The sequence below is a fragment of the Gorilla gorilla genome, chromosome 19 (assembly GCF_029281585.2).
Source record: "Gorilla gorilla gorilla isolate KB3781 chromosome 19, NHGRI_mGorGor1-v2.1_pri, whole genome shotgun sequence".
NCBI lineage: Eukaryota > Metazoa > Chordata > Mammalia > Primates > Hominidae > Gorilla > Gorilla gorilla.
The window spans coordinates 94837183-94854002 of NC_073243.2; the positions used below are offsets into that span (position 1 = coordinate 94837183).

At 46.2% G+C, this 16820-nt stretch overlaps 1 protein-coding gene and 1 pseudogene across 1 annotated transcript in view; both read right to left on the bottom strand.

Moving 5' to 3' along the window:
- Positions 1–1399, bottom strand: part of BASP1 (brain abundant membrane attached signal protein 1) — a 59221-nt gene extending 57822 nt beyond the window's left edge. Inside the window, exon 1 of the mRNA XM_019013564.4 lies at positions 1146–1399. The gene's annotated coding sequence lies outside the window, so the exon portion shown is untranslated. The remainder of the gene's footprint in view (positions 1–1145) is intronic.
- Positions 1400–14992: 13593 nt separating this feature from the next.
- Positions 14993–16587, bottom strand: LOC115931234 (DDB1- and CUL4-associated factor 13-like; annotated as a pseudogene).
- Between the last annotated feature and the right edge of the window lie 233 nt (positions 16588–16820).

Here is a 16820-nt window from a genome sequence, read left to right on the forward strand (position 1 = left end):
AAAAATGCACCCATGTGCGCTGTGCTAATTTCAGCAGAGTGAGAATTACACAGGCAAGGGCTGTCCACCGAGTTCGTTTCAAGGCGGAAATGTCTCTGGGGACGCAGATAAGGAGCCTGGCCAAGCGTTCGATGAATATTCATGAAAAGAATGCGGTTTGCAGCCGCGCATTGTGCGTGCGATCGGATCCAGGATTCTGCAATTTTTATTTTTCTGGAAATGGAGGGGGGACGGGGGCGGGGGGAGCAGGAACCGGGCGCCGGGTTTCAGCTTTAGCGCTTTGGGCAAAAGCTGCTCAACCCCAACCCTACGCTCCCAGCGGGGCTGAGCCCAGTTAGGGCCGCGCGCTGTCAGGTTCAAGCCCACACCCCCCGGGCCCGGGCCGGGGCCGCGGCCCAGGGCGGAGGCGCCTGGCGCATTCTTGGAACCAAAGGCTCGAAAAAACAAACTGCTCCGAGGCAGCCCACGGGTTCGTGGGAAGGCAATTCCGCCACGGACGAGGCTGGGGCTCCTATCTGCTCGGGAGGTGCTTCTGAGTGCACGTCGCCGTGTGAACCTCGTATTCCTTGGCCCCAGAACCAAGATCCAGGAGTCCCATGGGTCGAGAAAACCCGTTTGCCAAAGCAAAAAGCCACCCACTTCCTTCTGATCGGGCCAGATTCCCCATCTTCTTTCTCCCCGGACTCCCGCCCCACCCCACCCCCACCCTCCATCTTTGGCTGCTGCGCCCCTCACCCCGAACGCTTTCTCCCAGGCTGGTAAGGGCTCCGATGACGGAAGCGCTCCCTTCAGCCCACAGAACCGTCTCCCCGGGACTCAACGCACTGAGGGGGTTTCGCATTCGGCAATTCCTCCCGTCACCCGCAGCTCCTCTCCCCGACAGCCCCCTCCCCCCAGCTCCGTTTACCAACCTCGCCGCCCCCCTCACCCCTCCACCATGCGAGCGGCAGAAGCCTCCCACTTCTGGGCCCCGCATCACCCGGGATCCCCGAAGTGCGACGGAGCCCTCACAGAGGGACCCCAGGCCCTTGCCGTCCAATCCGGGCCCACATCCCCGCTGCCCGCTGCACGAAGGGAGAGCCTGGGGGCTGCGGGGCGGGGCGCGGCGCGGTGGGGGACGGAGGCCACCGGGCGCGCCTCCTTACCGGCTCTGGGTGCCTGTGCAGCCCCTGGGTTAGCGCGGTGCCACCGAGAGGCCGGGGTCGCTGGCGTCGTCTGGCTGGTGCCTGGCCGCTGGCGGAGGCTCTCTCCCGGCTCGACGGCGGAGCCCGGAGCGAGGAGCCAGTTGGAGCGCTGCCGCCGCCGTCGTCGCCGCTGCCGCTACTGCCGCCGCCGCCGCCGCTGCAGCCTCTGCATTTCTCGCGCTCGCTCCCCCTCCCCTTCCTGCCCAGTGCCCTCCCCCCGCGCGTCCGCCCGCCCAGCCTCCCTCCTCCCGCGCTCCCCGCCCGCCTCTCTCCCCTCCCTCCAGCCCGGCGCCCCGCCCGTCTCCCCTCCACCCCCTCCAGCTCCGTGCTCCCCACCCCCTGCACTCCCTCTGCTCCCCTCCCCTCCCCTCCCTCCGGCGCAGACCCTCCCCTCTTCCCTCCAGCCTGGACACGCCCGCCTCCCCTTGACTCCCCCCAGCTCTGGGCCCCCACCTCCCCTCTCGCACAGTCACCCCCATTTCTCTCCTATCCTCCATCCTGGTCCCTCCCTTCCCCCCACCTCCCAACTCTGTGCCCCGCCAACGTTTCCTAAATGCCCTCTATTCAGATCCCCCCTCCGCCTCCCCTCTCCTCTCCTCCATTCCTGCGTCCCCCTTCCCCCGCCGCGCCGCCTGGGCTGTCCGTGGGCTTCTCTCACTCTCTCACTCACTCTCACTCTCTCTCTCTCTCTCTCTCCCCCTCATTTATTTGGAACCGTTGGATAAGAAGTGCTCGGGCTCTCGCTCAGACTTAGGGAGCTGCCTCGAGGTGATGAATGACACCCCCTGGCACCAGCTACCCTTCTCAGACCCCTGTCCAGCCCGCTCCCGACGTCGACTACGATTCCGCTACCTCGGCGGGCAGCGAGGTTGGGGTGAGCCCCAGCTGCAGGCGCGTCTGGGCTGCGCCGCTGCAAACGAGTTGCGCACCTTGGGCGGCTCCGCACCTGCACCCGCACCCGCGGGGCTGAGCCCCGAAGGCTGCAGCTTCGGGGGAGGCGCGGTCGCCGAGGTCCAGCTGGTGGGGCGAGAGACGTCGCCCCTCGGAGGATGCTCTCGGAACTTGGGAGAGGAAGGAGGGAAGAGAAGAGGGGAAAGGGGCCGTCGATGTTTTTGATGTCTGTGCTTTAATGGAGGCCACCAATACACCAATATTGAGAAGACGGGGTTGGCCGAGGCAGCCCGCACGCTGCTGCTCGCGAGCGCTCGAGTCAAAGCTAGGGCCAACCGCGGCTTGTCCGGGTGCCCTGGGGGGGGGACACTTGGTTTAGCACCGGGACACAGAATAGCCACCGGGGTAGGAAGATGCGTTCACTTTGCTTACCTGTTGGCAAGAGGGACATACAAAAATAACGTAACGTGACATCGTTGACAACGGTAGCTCTTTGATTACACAAAAGCCAATTTTACCTACCCGCAAAAGCGAGTTGACGCCTTTGGAACTTTTATTTGCGGCATTTTGGCGCCCTCTGGCTGTGTTTGGATCGCTTTCATGCTCGCCTGCGTCCCAGCCAAGAAAAAATCGATGGAGTTGCAGGTTGTCCTCAGGATGGTTCTGCCCTCATGACCTGGGCGCGAATTCAGGGACAGGGTGGCCCTCCAGAACCGGAGTGACAAACTGTAACCATACTTAGGGAGGCAGACGTCAAAGGCAAGTACATCTGTATTCAACTGGGTAAAGGTAAGTGCATTTTCACCTAACAGGAAAATTAATTTATCATAACTTTAACTTACATATTTGAATTAAGCAAAGTGGCAATATTTACTCAACTGCACTAGCGATTTTGCAGTGGAAACACTTGACGACCCTACTGTACACATTTACAGGTCATAGGAGGCAGCACCAAATTAGATTAATGCATGCCAGCTGGAAATGTTCAAATTTAAACCAAAGGTAAGAAAAAAGCGGGAACTGTTTGTTTTTTCCTGTTTCTCTTTCTGCCATTTAAAGTGAAATAAAAAGTTAGTGTAGTAAAATACCAGGGAAGCAAATTACAAATGAGGTTGCCTCCAAAGCATTTTATTCTTTTGAATATTTATTTCCCTCACACCAGTACACCATCTATAAAGCTAAATGGAGGATGCAGGTTTTCCCACCTCCTTTTGGGGCCAGATATTTCTTTGTTGTGGAAGGCTGTCCTATGCACTGTAGGATGTCTGGCATTCATTGCTGGCCTCTACTAGCAGGCACGACCACCCTCCACACACACCACCAGCACCAGCACCAGCACCAGTTGTGACAACCAAAAATGTCCCCAGATATCACCAAATGTCTCCTGGGAGGCAAAATCACTCCAGGCTGAAAACCACTGAGCTACCTTTTCTTTCAACCTCTATGAGCAAGTCTCTAGGTTTTTGCCCTATCGAATTAGATGAATATTTGCAATGTTCTGCTCAAGACATTTCCTGAGTTTGTTAGAGGAGCTGCGTACTTGTTCATTTAGCATTCAGGGTTTTTATCCTTGTGATCTTCCAGGCATGTAAATCATCTAAAAATTAGCGAATACATTTCCTCATTGTATTTGCAGTATAAGCCTGTGGGTGTTATCTTCCTTCTCTATTCTCTTTTTCCAATTTTTCCAAAAAAAAAAGACAACATAAAAATTAATGTTCAGTACCTTCAGTGCTTCCAGCTAAATTTTCATGATGGAGAAAACAAACCTTTCAAAGGTGTGATTGGAATACAGATCACGGGTTACCATAGAAACCGGAGGCAAAAGCTTACACCAACAAGGAGAACTGCAGGTCTCCTTAATTTTGTCTTCCATCAGATTTAGTTGTTCTCTTAAAACATTTTTTTAAATTTTTTTAAAGGAGGGTGAGAATTCATTTTCAATGAGATAATGATGCAACTGACTGATAGTGCTACTAATCTTTAGAAGCTTTTACAGAATTTGTAGGTTTGCAGCAAATGGTTGCCAAAATGTTACCTCTCAATGTAACAATATTACTATATAAAAATCCAATTTGGCGATGTTTTTAGTCTAATTTTTAGTTGTTCATCTAATATCATACATTTTTAATGTGTATGCTCTTTAAAACATTTTTTTAAACTGATGCTTAGGGAATAAATGAATAAACCTTTAAAGTTCTGAATTTTAGAAAACTGTTAACATTAACTATTGTGAATGTCTCTGTTTAGATTATAGACTAATGATCTTGAGAACAAGTGTTAAGGGTGTAATTTATGATAAATTTAATTAGCTTTCACCATTATGCTCATGAAAAAAAGACTGTTTTACTCTCCAAATGGAATGAATGCATTTGTTTTTGACAAACAAAGCTGGATTTCATCGGTTATAAACTGAATTCCATTGTCATTTTTAATTGCCTGCATAACTTGCTCCAGGGAAGCATAACCTGCATTACGAAAATCATTATCCAAAAGATAGATTATTCGATGATTACTAATTTTTTTCTAAAAAATTTGTCTTTGCTTGCAATATAATGGTCTCATTGTCACTTAAATTACTAGTCAGTTTACAAAAATTTCCATGTGCGTTCAGCTTTTCAAATCATATCTATTGTGTCAACTAAGACACCTACAATAGATAATTATACAGACCTCATCAAGCCTCAAAACCTCACTCTTATCTTCCCTCTCCCCACCTCCCACATCACCCACCAAGGCCTAGCGTCTTTCTCAGTTCCCCATCCTTTCCTCTTAAATAGTAAAAAGAGGATTAAAATCTCAAATAAAAGATGAACAAGAATGAAGCAGAAGCATGGTGACAGTAGTGTCACCCGAGTGTGACTCTAGCCACCTTTGCTTGCCATCTTTCTGGATAGTTCCTGTTCAAGGCCACTGCATTAATCCAAACCCTCAGAAACCCATTTAGAGAATTTGAAAGTAAATTCAGCTCTACTGCTAAGTTTTCCGTGGAGGACCAACTTGCTGCAATTTGTTTACAAAATCTTATCTGCAAATTGCAAGCAAAAGGCCAGACAGTATTACAGATGAAAGTGTATGGCTTTTTTTCTCTCAAATATATTTATAATTTTTTAACCAAAAGAAAATATTGAAATCTATGTATTAGTCTGCCTTCCTTCCTACCCCAACCCTACCCATTATTACAATCTCACCTTTCACACAGCCAAGTGAAAGGACTTCCTTTGTTTAAATCGGTGGTTCCCAATCAGGGGCTATTTTGCTATCCAGAGGACAATTGGCAATATCTGGAGGTATTTTTGGTTTTCACTGTGGTAGGTGAAAGGGTGAGGAGGAAAAAGTGTTACTGGCGTCTAGTGGGTAGAAGCCAGGGATGCTGCTAAACATCCCACAATGCACACAGGACAACCCCACGACAGTCATTCTGGGCCAAAATGTCAATAATGGCAAGGTTGAGAAACCCAGGTTTAAATGAGCATCAAGTTGCTGCCCATTTGGAAAATACCTGATCTTTTTTTTTTTTTTTTTTTCCTAAGAGCGCATGCTGCAGAGGGAAGCTGCCTCTTCCTGTGGCTTAAGGTATCTTCAGCAGGGCAAAAGGCTTGGAGGCACAAAATTTAATGGAGAAATTTTAACAAGGGCCTGCAATGCACAATGTGCGCTAAGCCCTTCATTAACCACCATTCTCCACTATAACACAAATTGAGGCAATAGTTTCAAGAGGTATGTCAAAGATTAAAAGCAATGATTTTGAATTGCATTCCCTGTTACTGCACACCGAGTAACTGGAAGAAAATGACTTAACCTTGCTTCCCTATTTAATTTCCTCTTCATGTACTGTAAAAGGATAGCTGGGAAACCTGAGCAAACATTTGTTTACTACGAAGCATCGGACTTGAAATGGAGGGGACAGCCTGGCCTTGGTGCTACATTAGGAACATCTGCCCAAGATGAGAGGCAGATAAAAACAAGCCTGTCTACCTGAATAGCTCTCATTCCCAACCCCCTTCTCCCTTTCATAGACTGTAATTCCTCCACCTATCCTTTCAGTCCCAAAGCACATTTCTAGTCACCAGCATTTTCTTTTTTTTTTTTTTTTTTTTGGAGACAGAGTCTCACTCTGTTGCCAAGGCTGGAGTGCAGTGGTGCGATCTTGGCTCACTGCAACCTCCCAGGTTCAAGAGATTCTCATGCCTCAGCCTCCCAAGTAGCTGGGACTACAGGCGCGTGCTACCATACCCAGCTAATTTTTTTTTTTTTTTAAGTAGAGATGGGGTTTCACCGTGTTAGCCAGGATGGTCTCGACCTCCTGACCTCGTGATCCGCCCACCTCGGCCTCCCAAAGTGCTGGGATTACAGGCGTGAGCCACCGCGCCTGGCCCAGCATTTTCTATTAAGAAAATACATAAAATTGTCAGAGGCATTTAAACCATTGCAACTCCATCTTGAATAGGGGCTGGGTAAAGTAAGGCTGAGACCTACTGGGCTGCGTTCCCAGGAGATTAAGCATTCCAAGTCAGAGGATAAGATACAGCAAGGTCTTGGAGACCTTGCTGATAAAACAGGTTGTGGTATAGAAGCTGGCCAAAGCTCACCAAAACCAAGATGACAACGAAAGTGACCTCTGATCGTCCTCATTGCTCCCACCAGTGCCATGACCGTTTACAAATGCCATGGCAACATCAGGAAGTTACCCTATATGGTCAAAAAAGGGGAAAATCCCTCAGTTCCGGGACTTGCCCATATTTTTCCCAGAAAAGTCATGAATAATCCACCTCTTGTTTAAAATATGATCAAAAAATAACTATAAGTATCCTCAGCCAAGCAGCCCATGCCGCTGCTCTGCCTACGGAGTAGTCATCTTTATTTCTTTACTTTCTTAATAAACTTGCTTTCAATGTACTATATGGACTCACCCTGAATTCTTTCTTGCATGAGATCCAAGAACCCTCCCTTGGGGTCTGGATTGGGACCCTTTCCTTTAACAAACCAATGGTAAAAAGGTGATAGCCTCCTAAGCAGCGAGGGCTTTTTCCATGCAGTGCCTACCTGTTCCTACAGACACCAGGGAGGGGATTATGGCATAGCAAGCTCAGTCTTGGGAAAACAGTCCTTGATTCCTTGGCTACCCTTCCCCCATTGTCACCCGTTAAACCAGTCAGAGAACAAGTTACCTTACAATGGCATAAAGAATGTTGTAGAACAATTAATCACAGGGCTCCACCTTTGAATAATGGAGACTGTAGAGGTCCTAGTGTTAAATAGTGTGTGCTGCGTCCACTCCTCAGCACCACCTGCTTCTACTCTCAGATCAGCCCTTACCATAATTAGAATATTTCTACTTTAACTTCAGTGCAAGGAATGGTGCCCGAAATAAATTGGTAAGTGCAAAAGCAAGTTGCTAACCAGAATGCAAAGGATGCACATTTTTACTATAAGTAAATAAATTAAGGGATGCTGCTTTGCCTACTTCTCTAAAGTGCAAATACGGACCAAATTCCAGTGTCTACCTAACTCTGCTCTTTTGATAAACTCCCTAAGACTCCCAAACAGATACCATAACCCTCTTGCATTTCAAGCCTAGGAATCTCCTACTCAGATAAGTTCAACTCAGTGTCAGAATGATTTCTTTCCACAGGAAGAAAGTAAATGATAAGAAATAAGATAGCCGGGTTTGAACAAACAAGCAAAACCCAACTACTGTGTCAGTAGTTTTAAGGGAAATGGAAGGGCATGTATGAAAATGTGGTAGATGAACACATGACGTAGCAAGGTACTTGACGCGACAAGAAAATCATGGTCACCGTCTTGAAGCCTCAGTGTTCCTGGAAAAACTTGGACAGAAAAAGAAAGGCAATTTCATGGTAATTAAGGTATTAGTTTTATCAAAATCAAACACAAGGGAAGTTGTCAAAAACAACTTCTTAGATGCCTCTAGCAAGTTGCTGAACAGTATGTAGAGACTGTCCCATTGATGTTATAAACAAAAACATGGGAAAATACCCCAGACTGCTAAGAGTGGATCTCGCCGGGCACTGGTGTTATTTCAGAGGTGGGATAGAGGACAGCTTAGCTTTCATTCCATGTTATAACATTTTATGTTGAACAAGTGTTTTGCAATGACCATTTGTTACTTTGGTAATCAGAATATACAATTTTAGGAGTTGCTCAGGATTCCTGTTCAGGGCTAAGAAATCCCTGCCTTCTTATCAACTTTCCCTGGGCTGTTTTTTGGGCTTTGTGTTTGTTTGTTTGTTTGTTTTGTCTTGTTTTGTTTTGAGATGGAGTCTCACTCTGTAGCTCAGGCTGGAGTGCAATGGCACTATCTTGGCTCACCGCAACCTCCGCCTCCCTGGTTAAACAATTCTCCTGCCTCAGCCTCCTGAGTAGCTGGGATTACAGGCACTCACCACCACACCCGGCTAATATTTGTGTTTTTAGTAGAGACTGGGTTTCATTATATTGGCCAGGCTGGTCTCAAACTCCTGACCTCAGGTGATCCGCCTGCCTCGGCCCCTCAAAGTGCTAGGATTACGGGCATGAGCCACCAAGCCCGGCCCCCCTGGACTCTTTTTAATACCATACATCTGCTTTCTGCGTCTTTCTGCTTCTTCATCTTACAATGAGTGACGCCATGTGAGTCAAGAATGGGGCCAAAACCCTAGCACTTCTCCTTTGACTTTGTTGCATTATTTCCACTCATTCTGACCTCAGAGCAAATAGAAAGATATTCCACCCCTGGTGCAGGTTTCCAGTTCACTTCTAGTGCAAAGGAAACTCCTCTCTAGCTTTATTCATGTTGAGGTCATTGATCAAATGACTAGCGCTTACAGGAAAAGAACGTTTTAGCCTATAGTTAGCCCCTACCTTCTCCGTTCATATATTAACCTTTTTCTATTGATGAGCCCATAACACTAATACAAAGTTCTGTTTTTCATATGACATTGTTTTTTGTGTTCTTCTCAGTATCTCTGAATGATCTTCTATGACACAGCATTGCTGCTGAATCAGGGCTATGCTGATTTTTATGACTTTTGCTCTTCAATAAAATTAAACAAATTCAGTGCAACCAAGAGCCTCAACACCAAGGCATCCTAAAACTTTTTTTTTTTTTTTTTTTGGTAGAAATGGGGTCTCACTTTATTGCACAGGATGGTCTCAAACTCCTGGCTTCAAGCAACACCCCCACCTCAGCCTCCCAAGGTGCTGAGATTGCAGGCTTGAGCCACCATGCCTGACCATTACAACTTTTTTTTTTTTTTTTTGAGACAAAGTCTCTCTCTGTCGCCAGGCTGGAGTGCAGTGGCGCGATCTCAGCTCACTGCAACCTCCATCTCCTGGGTTCACGCCATTCTCCTGCCTCAGCCTCCCAAGTAGCTGGGATTATAGGCATCTACCACCACACCTGGCTAATTTTTTGTATTTTTAGTAGAGATGGGGTTTCACCATGTTGGTCAGGCTGGTCTCGAACTCCTGACCTCAGGTGATCCACCTGCCTCCGCCTCCCAAAATGCTGGGATTACGGGTGTGAGTCAACATGCCCAGCCTAAATTTCTTAAAGTCAATTTTTTCATGTATATTTTTACTAGAGATAAATAATTTTTCTCGTCAGGCCACATATTATATTGATGCGGTTTGGCTTTGTGTCCCCATCGAAATGTCATCTCGAATTGTAATCCCCAGGTGTTGAGGGAGGGACATGGTGGGAGGTGACTGAATCATGGGGCGGTTTCCCCCATGCTGTTCTTGTGATAGTGAGTGAGTTCTCATGCGATCTGATGGTTTCATAAGTGTTTGGTAGTTCCTCTCTTGCTCTCTCTCTCTCCACTGCTGCCATGGAAGACGTGCCTGCTTCCCCTTCCATCATGATAATACGTTTCCTGAGGCCTCCCCAGTCATGCAGTACTGTGAGTCAATTAAACCTCTTTTTATAAATTACCCAGTCTCAGGGAAGTTCTTTATAGCAGTGTGAAAATGAACTAATAAATATATCAACCTCCAAAGGGCAGAGACCATCATACAATTCTTCCAAAGCGTTTTTCTAAGAAGGTAAAAATAATGTTGTCCAGACAGGCAACTTTGTGCTGGAGTTGACAGTGAGATTCTCCCTCCATGGGGTGGAGGGTGGAGGGAAGGAGCTGGAAGCTTGTCCTTGGTCAGTGTCAGGATTTCCACTGGGGAAGGAAGGTCTCTTCAAAACATACACATCTCAGTTTCTGATTCTGCCTCCCTTCTTGCGTCTCAAGCAGAGCTTTTCAACCTGGGGACCCCAGTCTCCTGGGGGATTTTGGACAGATATTAGGGAGTTCTTGCCCTCCTCCACCCAGATTTCTTTTACTAAATGCCAGACATTTTGGGTTGAACTTTAAACAAATACTGAAGAACAAAAATTGACTTTTCAAGTATTATGTTGGCAGAAAAACAGTAAGAAATATTTGTATTTTAAGGGCCTCCTCCTCTTCCTCCTCCAGCTTCTGAGTTTAAGACCTTGGTTTATATTTGGCCACCATTTTTCTTTCTTTCTTTCTTTCTTTTTTTTTTTTTTTTTTTTGAGACAGAGTGTCTCTCTCTCTCTCTGTCACCCAGGCTGGAGTGCAGTGGTGCGATCTTGGCTCACTGCAACCTCCACCTCCTGCGTTCAAGCAATTCTTCTACCTCAGCCTCCCAAGTAGCTGGGACTACAGGCATCACTATGCCTGGCTAGTTTTTGTATTTTCAGTAGAGACAGGGTTTCGCCATGTTGGCCAGACTGGTCACAAACCCCTGACCTCAGGTGATCCACCCCCATCAGCTTCCTAAAGTGCTGGAATTACAGGCATGAACCACAGCATTATGGCCACCATTTCTGCCTGGAAGGGCACGGTGGGACTCTAACAATGGACACCCCACGTCTTGTTAGTAGCTGTTTCAAATCTTCTGAAGGATGAGAAGACTTAAAATCTATTCTCTAAGCAATTTTCAAGTATGCAATATATTGTTACTAACTGTAGTCACTATATGAGGCCATGCCTATGTTAAATAGTTTGATGTAGCCATTTCACATTTTCTGTATACATCTATCAAAACATCATGTTGTATACATCATAAATATATATAATTTTACTTTTCAATTTTAAAAATGGATTAATAATAAAATTAAAAATCCTATTTAAAAAACCTGTTCAAGGGCCTGCAAATTGCTGGGGGGAAGCGCAAGAGGCAGGAAGCACAGAGAAAGGAAGAGGCAACCTGGGCCAGCAGGAGGGCAGTTGTTCCCCAGCAACCCCCTGGATCCACACAGAAGCACCCTAAGTGGCTCCTGGGGAACACCGGGAGGAGATCCGAACTGGAAGACCAGGGACCTGACACCTGCACCTGACCTCAGGTGATCCACCCGCCTTGGCCTCCCAAAGTGCTGGGATTACAGGTATGAGCCACCACTCCGGGCCCTGACTTTTTTTTTTTTTTTTTTTTTTTGAGACAGAGTCTCGCTCTGTAGCCCAGGCTGGAGTGCAGTGGCGTGATCTCAGCTCACTGCAACCTCCACCTCCCAGGTTGTAGCAATTCTCCTGCCTCAGCCTCCCGAGCTCCTTCTGGGATGGGGATGCTGAAGACCCCACCTGAGGGTGGGGAAGTGCAATGAGCCTAAAGGACATATGTAACTACTGGTATAAAAAATGCCACCCACTGCACAAACTTGTGTTTGTCACTATATTTTTTTTTTCTTTTGGTGGGTTGGCAGGGGACAGAGCCTCACTCTGTTGCCCAGGCTGGAGTGCAGTGGTGCAATCTTGGCTCACTGCAGTCTCCGCCTCCTGGGTTTCAGCGACCCTCCTGCCTCAGCCTCTGGAGCAGCTGGGATTACAGGCGCCCACCACCACGCCCGGCTGATTTTTTTGTATTTTTAGTAGAGACGGGGTTTCGCTGTGTTGGCCAGGCTGGTCTCAAACTCTTGACCTCAGGTGATCCACTCACCTCAGCTTCCCAAAGTGCTGGGATTACAAGTGTGAGCCACCAGGCCCAGCCATGTCATTATATTTCTTAATGTTGTCATTAACTGATAATCCCAAAAGTACTGACTTTTTTTTTTTTGGGCAGAGTCTCTCTCTGTTGCCCAGGTTGGAGTGCAGTTGCTCGATCTTGTCTCACTGCAACCTCCACCTCCCAGGTTCAATCGAGTCTCATGCCTCAGTCTCCCAAGTAACTGGAATCATTTTTAGTACAGACACGGTTTCGCCATGTTGGCCAGGCTGGTCTCAAACTCCTGACCTCAGGTGATCCACCCGCCTTAGCCTCCCAAAGTGCTGGGATTACAGGTGTGAGCCACCACCACGCCCAACCCTAACTTTTTTTTTTTTTTTTTTCAGATGGAGTCTTGCTCTGTCGCCCAGGCTGGAGTGCAGTGATGGATCTCGGCTCACTGCAACTTCCGCCTCCCGGGTTCTAGCAATTCTCCTGCCTCAGCCTCCCAAGTAGCTGGGATTACAGGCGTCTGCCACCACGCCCAGCTAATTTTTTGTATTTTAGTAGAGACGGGGTTTCACTGTGTTGCCTAGGCTGGTCTCAAACTCCTCAGGTGATCCTCCTGCCTTGGGCTCCCAAAGTGCTGGGGTTACAGGCATGAGCCATGGCACCCGGCCAACATATTTTTTTAAGAACAGTTGAAAACTAAGTTTAAGCACAGAGTCCATGCCTTCAGAAATACAGAGTCTGATAGAGATGCTGATAATCTAGAGCAGAAGACAGCAAAATTTTTCATAAAGGGTCAAATAGTGAATATATTTTGCTTTGAAAGCCATGAGATTTCTGTTGACACTACCCACCACTGCCACTGTATCAGGATGCAGCCACAGACAATGTGTCAACAAATGGACATGGCTATGTTCCAATAAAACTTTATTTACATAACACCTAGCAGGTCACTCTTGACACAAGGGAAGCAGTTTGCCCATTCCTGATCTGTATCATTAATAATTTGCTTCTGCTAAAATCACTCCTAAACTATAATAATGTGAGTTTGAAGGTTCCTTTCAAATAACTCAAATTGCTTTAATATGTATTATCTTATCTACCTTAGGAAATTATCTGGGAGCAACAAATAAATGGAGAAAAAAGAGTTCTCTACTTTTTTAACATGTCATATACAGAATTTCATGTGAATATTTCCACATTCGCAAATCATTATTTTTTCTTTTCACTAAGGTTAACTCTGTACATTCTTTCATGTATTTAAATACATTTCATTGTTTTTTTCATCCACTCAAAACATTTATGACATAAGGTGATGACATTTGAATTTAATCCCGATTTCCATTAGGAGAGGCTTATACTCCCTTCTGAGGTTTATTTTATTTTAATCTCATGAATTTCACAATATCCTAGTAATTGAAATATAGCTTGAAATATCTGCCAATGTAATCTGGAATTATCTCCTTGTAGAGGAGCAAAATGGGGGGAAGAAAGCAAGTAATGTCAGTCAACTAAAAGGCATAGAGATAAAAGGAAATGAAATAGGAAGCAGAATAAATGCCAGGTTTAGTGCACGACATTTTTCTGAATGGGACATTTTTTAACATTCTACAATATAATACTTTTGCCTCATGATATAGGATAGCAGATGAATCCTGGCTAAATGAATAGATGCAGATCTATTTTCAGTCATCTTAGATTAATTCCTGAAGACTGCAGTTTAATAATTCTGAGTCTGAATTTCATTTTTATTATATCACTACATGTTGAGAACCCTTCAAAAGTTTGTCTAGTTCAATTCTAAAATTCAACTGAGGCTGGGCACAGTGGCTCATGCCTGTAATCTCAGCACTTTGGCAGACCGAGGCGGGCAGATCACCTGAGGTCAGGAGATCGAGACCAGCCTGATCAACATGGTGATACCCTGTCTGTACTAAAAATACAAAAATTAGCCAGGCGTGGTAGCACATACCTGTAGTCCCAGCTACTTGAGAGGCTGAGGCAGGAGAATCACTGGAATCCAGGGGCAGAAGTTGCAGTGAGCAGAGATCGCACCACTGCACTGAAGCCTGGGTGACAGAGCGAGATTCCATCTCAAAAAAAATTAAATTAAATTAAATTCAGTTGAAACAACAATGTTTTGAAAAGCTTTTTAAAACACTCTTTAAAATTTAGAACTGAAAGAAACCATGTCCAAAAATACACAGCCAAGTCCCCTCCCACATTCGGGGTAGGTATTGATAACCAATCAATATCAATCAATCAAAGCATTCTTTCTGTGGCTAAAAAGTTTTTCGTAATACTATGCCCCAGATTCTACTGCCAGTTAATCTGATCTCACCCCAAAGCTGATATGTCAGTGTCATCTGCACTGTAGTCCAATTTCTTCATATTATAAACTGAAAATCTAAGACACATTGAGGTTAAAGGATCTTCTCAGTGCCAAAGATGCTGCTCCAGTCAGTTCAACGCCTTTCTGCTTCTGTTTTTAAAATACCAGATTACCCCTACACCAGGATGGGATGGAGTGGCCACTATGGCAACATGAATTTTAAACATATGCAAACTAAACATAATTTGGGTCACCTACTAAACACTGGAAACTATTCCTGAGTGCTGGGAATTCAGCAACAAACAGGGCAGACGCAGGGCTTGCAGGCATAAGGGGTAAAAAGAATAAGGTCACTCCAGATAGTGCTTCCTCTCAGGAGGGGCCGCTTTCTAATGAACGCTTGTGGAAGGCATGTAGGAGGAGGAGAGGTGAACCATGAGAGCCAGCCCTGCGATCATGAGGACAGGATGGTAGTGGGTACAGGGTGCCGCTAGTTGAGAGCCACAAAGGCTTGCTGGAAGGAGGCAAGGGCAGCAGTCTGCTGTGTTCAGTGCTGAGGGATAGAGTGGGGTGAGGATCCAGGGGCGCTTTGGGGATGGGAGTGGTGTGTGGCGCCGGCTGGACAGGTTCCAGGGGAGTGGTGATAACAGACGCCCTGGGCTAAGGTGAGTGGAGGGGAATGGAGACAGTGAACACAGACGAAACTTTCCAGAAGTTTTATTGATTGTGACAGGAAGCAGAGAAATGCAGCATTAGCTAGAGAGAATTTTGGATTAAGGAAAAGGTTTTGTAATGAAGGCTTTGAGAGCGTGTGTATATGCTGATGGGTATACAACGGCCAGGGAGCTGAATCTTGGAGGAAGAGGAGCCAGATACAGAAGCAAAGTCCTTGAGTCCTTGAAAAGGCAAGGTGTGTTTGGGTGCAGGGAATAGAAACAGGGAAGGGATGGGCTTTATAGGAACAGGGGTATTTTGCCTACCTACAGGATGAAGAATGATAGGGAAGAGGGGCTCCCATGTAGGTAGTCTATTAGGTTAAGAGGTTGATGAAGGTGGGATACGTTTCCAAACACTAACTTAGATACACATGTTCTTATGCTATGAGACGTAAACTCCAGAATAGTGTGGCTCCTAGTCCATTTCATTCACTGCTGTAAGCTCAGAGCCTAGAACAGGGCGTGGTGACTGTGACATTAGACAATAAGTATGTGTGGAAGCAAAGGCACTGCAGAGCCCTGGTTTTGCCAGTCTGGTTTTCCAAATAGCCACAAGGTGGCAGGCTTGTTCAAAAAAAACACAGTATCGCTTGCTTGGCTAATTTCTACTGTGTAATAAGTAATAAGCCCAGGATGACTTTTAAGTGAATGTTTTTTTTGTTTGTTTGTTTGTTTGTTTTTTCTTTTTCTAGATGGAATCTCGCTCTGCCGCCAGGCTGGATTGCAGTGGCGCAATCTCGGCTCACTGAAACCTCTGCCTCCTGGGTTCAAGCGATTCTCCTGCATCAGCCTCTCGAGTATCTGGGATTACAGGCGCGTGCCACCACGCCCAGCTAATTTTTGTATTTTTAGTAGAGACGGGGTTTCACCAAGTTGGCTAGGATGGTCTTGATATCTTGACCTTGTGATCCACCCGCCTTGGCCTCCTAAAGTGCTGGGATTACAGGTGTGAGCCACCGCGCCCGGCCAGGATTATTTCTTTGTTCATCCCAAATGTTTACTTGCTGTCCACATGTGGCAAAAACAGATTCTTTCCAGTGATGATCAATCCCAGTGTCCACCGCCTTCCTAATACCATATGCAAAAGGTCTTCTCCTTCTCCATAGCCTGATCCCTCCAATTCCCACTGCTTCACAGTCCTGTCATCACCAACGGTAAAAAAGGCTTGTATTGTACGGACACATTTCCGTTGAGTCAGGTTCCAAATTCTAACCTCTCCATCACATGGCCCAGAAAGGACAGGAGCCAGGCTCCTTGGATGCTTTGCCAAGCAATTGACTCCGTCTCAGTGACCATTCAGGGAAAAAGGAATGGTTTTGCAAATACTCTTTCCAGTTTGACAGCATTTAAATCTCTTAAGTATTCTCGTGGGACCGCAGAAGGATGTAGGGTAGGATCATAGTTTCTGGGAAGTCTGTAAATCCAACTTGCTTTCACAGACATAGTTATCCGGGTTCCAGCTCAGCATCTTCACCTTCCTTTTGGTTGTTCTTCCTGCCAAACTCCACGAGCTTTTCATTCCGGGTTCCTATTTTCTCGTAGAAATGATTCCCCCTGAAAATAACAATACTTACTGCCTCTCAGCTATTTCTTATATTTGGCAAATTTCAAAGTCACATGAGAAATGTAAAACACTAGAGAATCCCCCATATGAAACAGGATCTTCTCTGAGATCACCTAAGGTGTCTAGACTCTTGATTTTAGAATCTGAATTTCATTTGTATAAGTCAGACAAGATTCCATTGGCTGTTT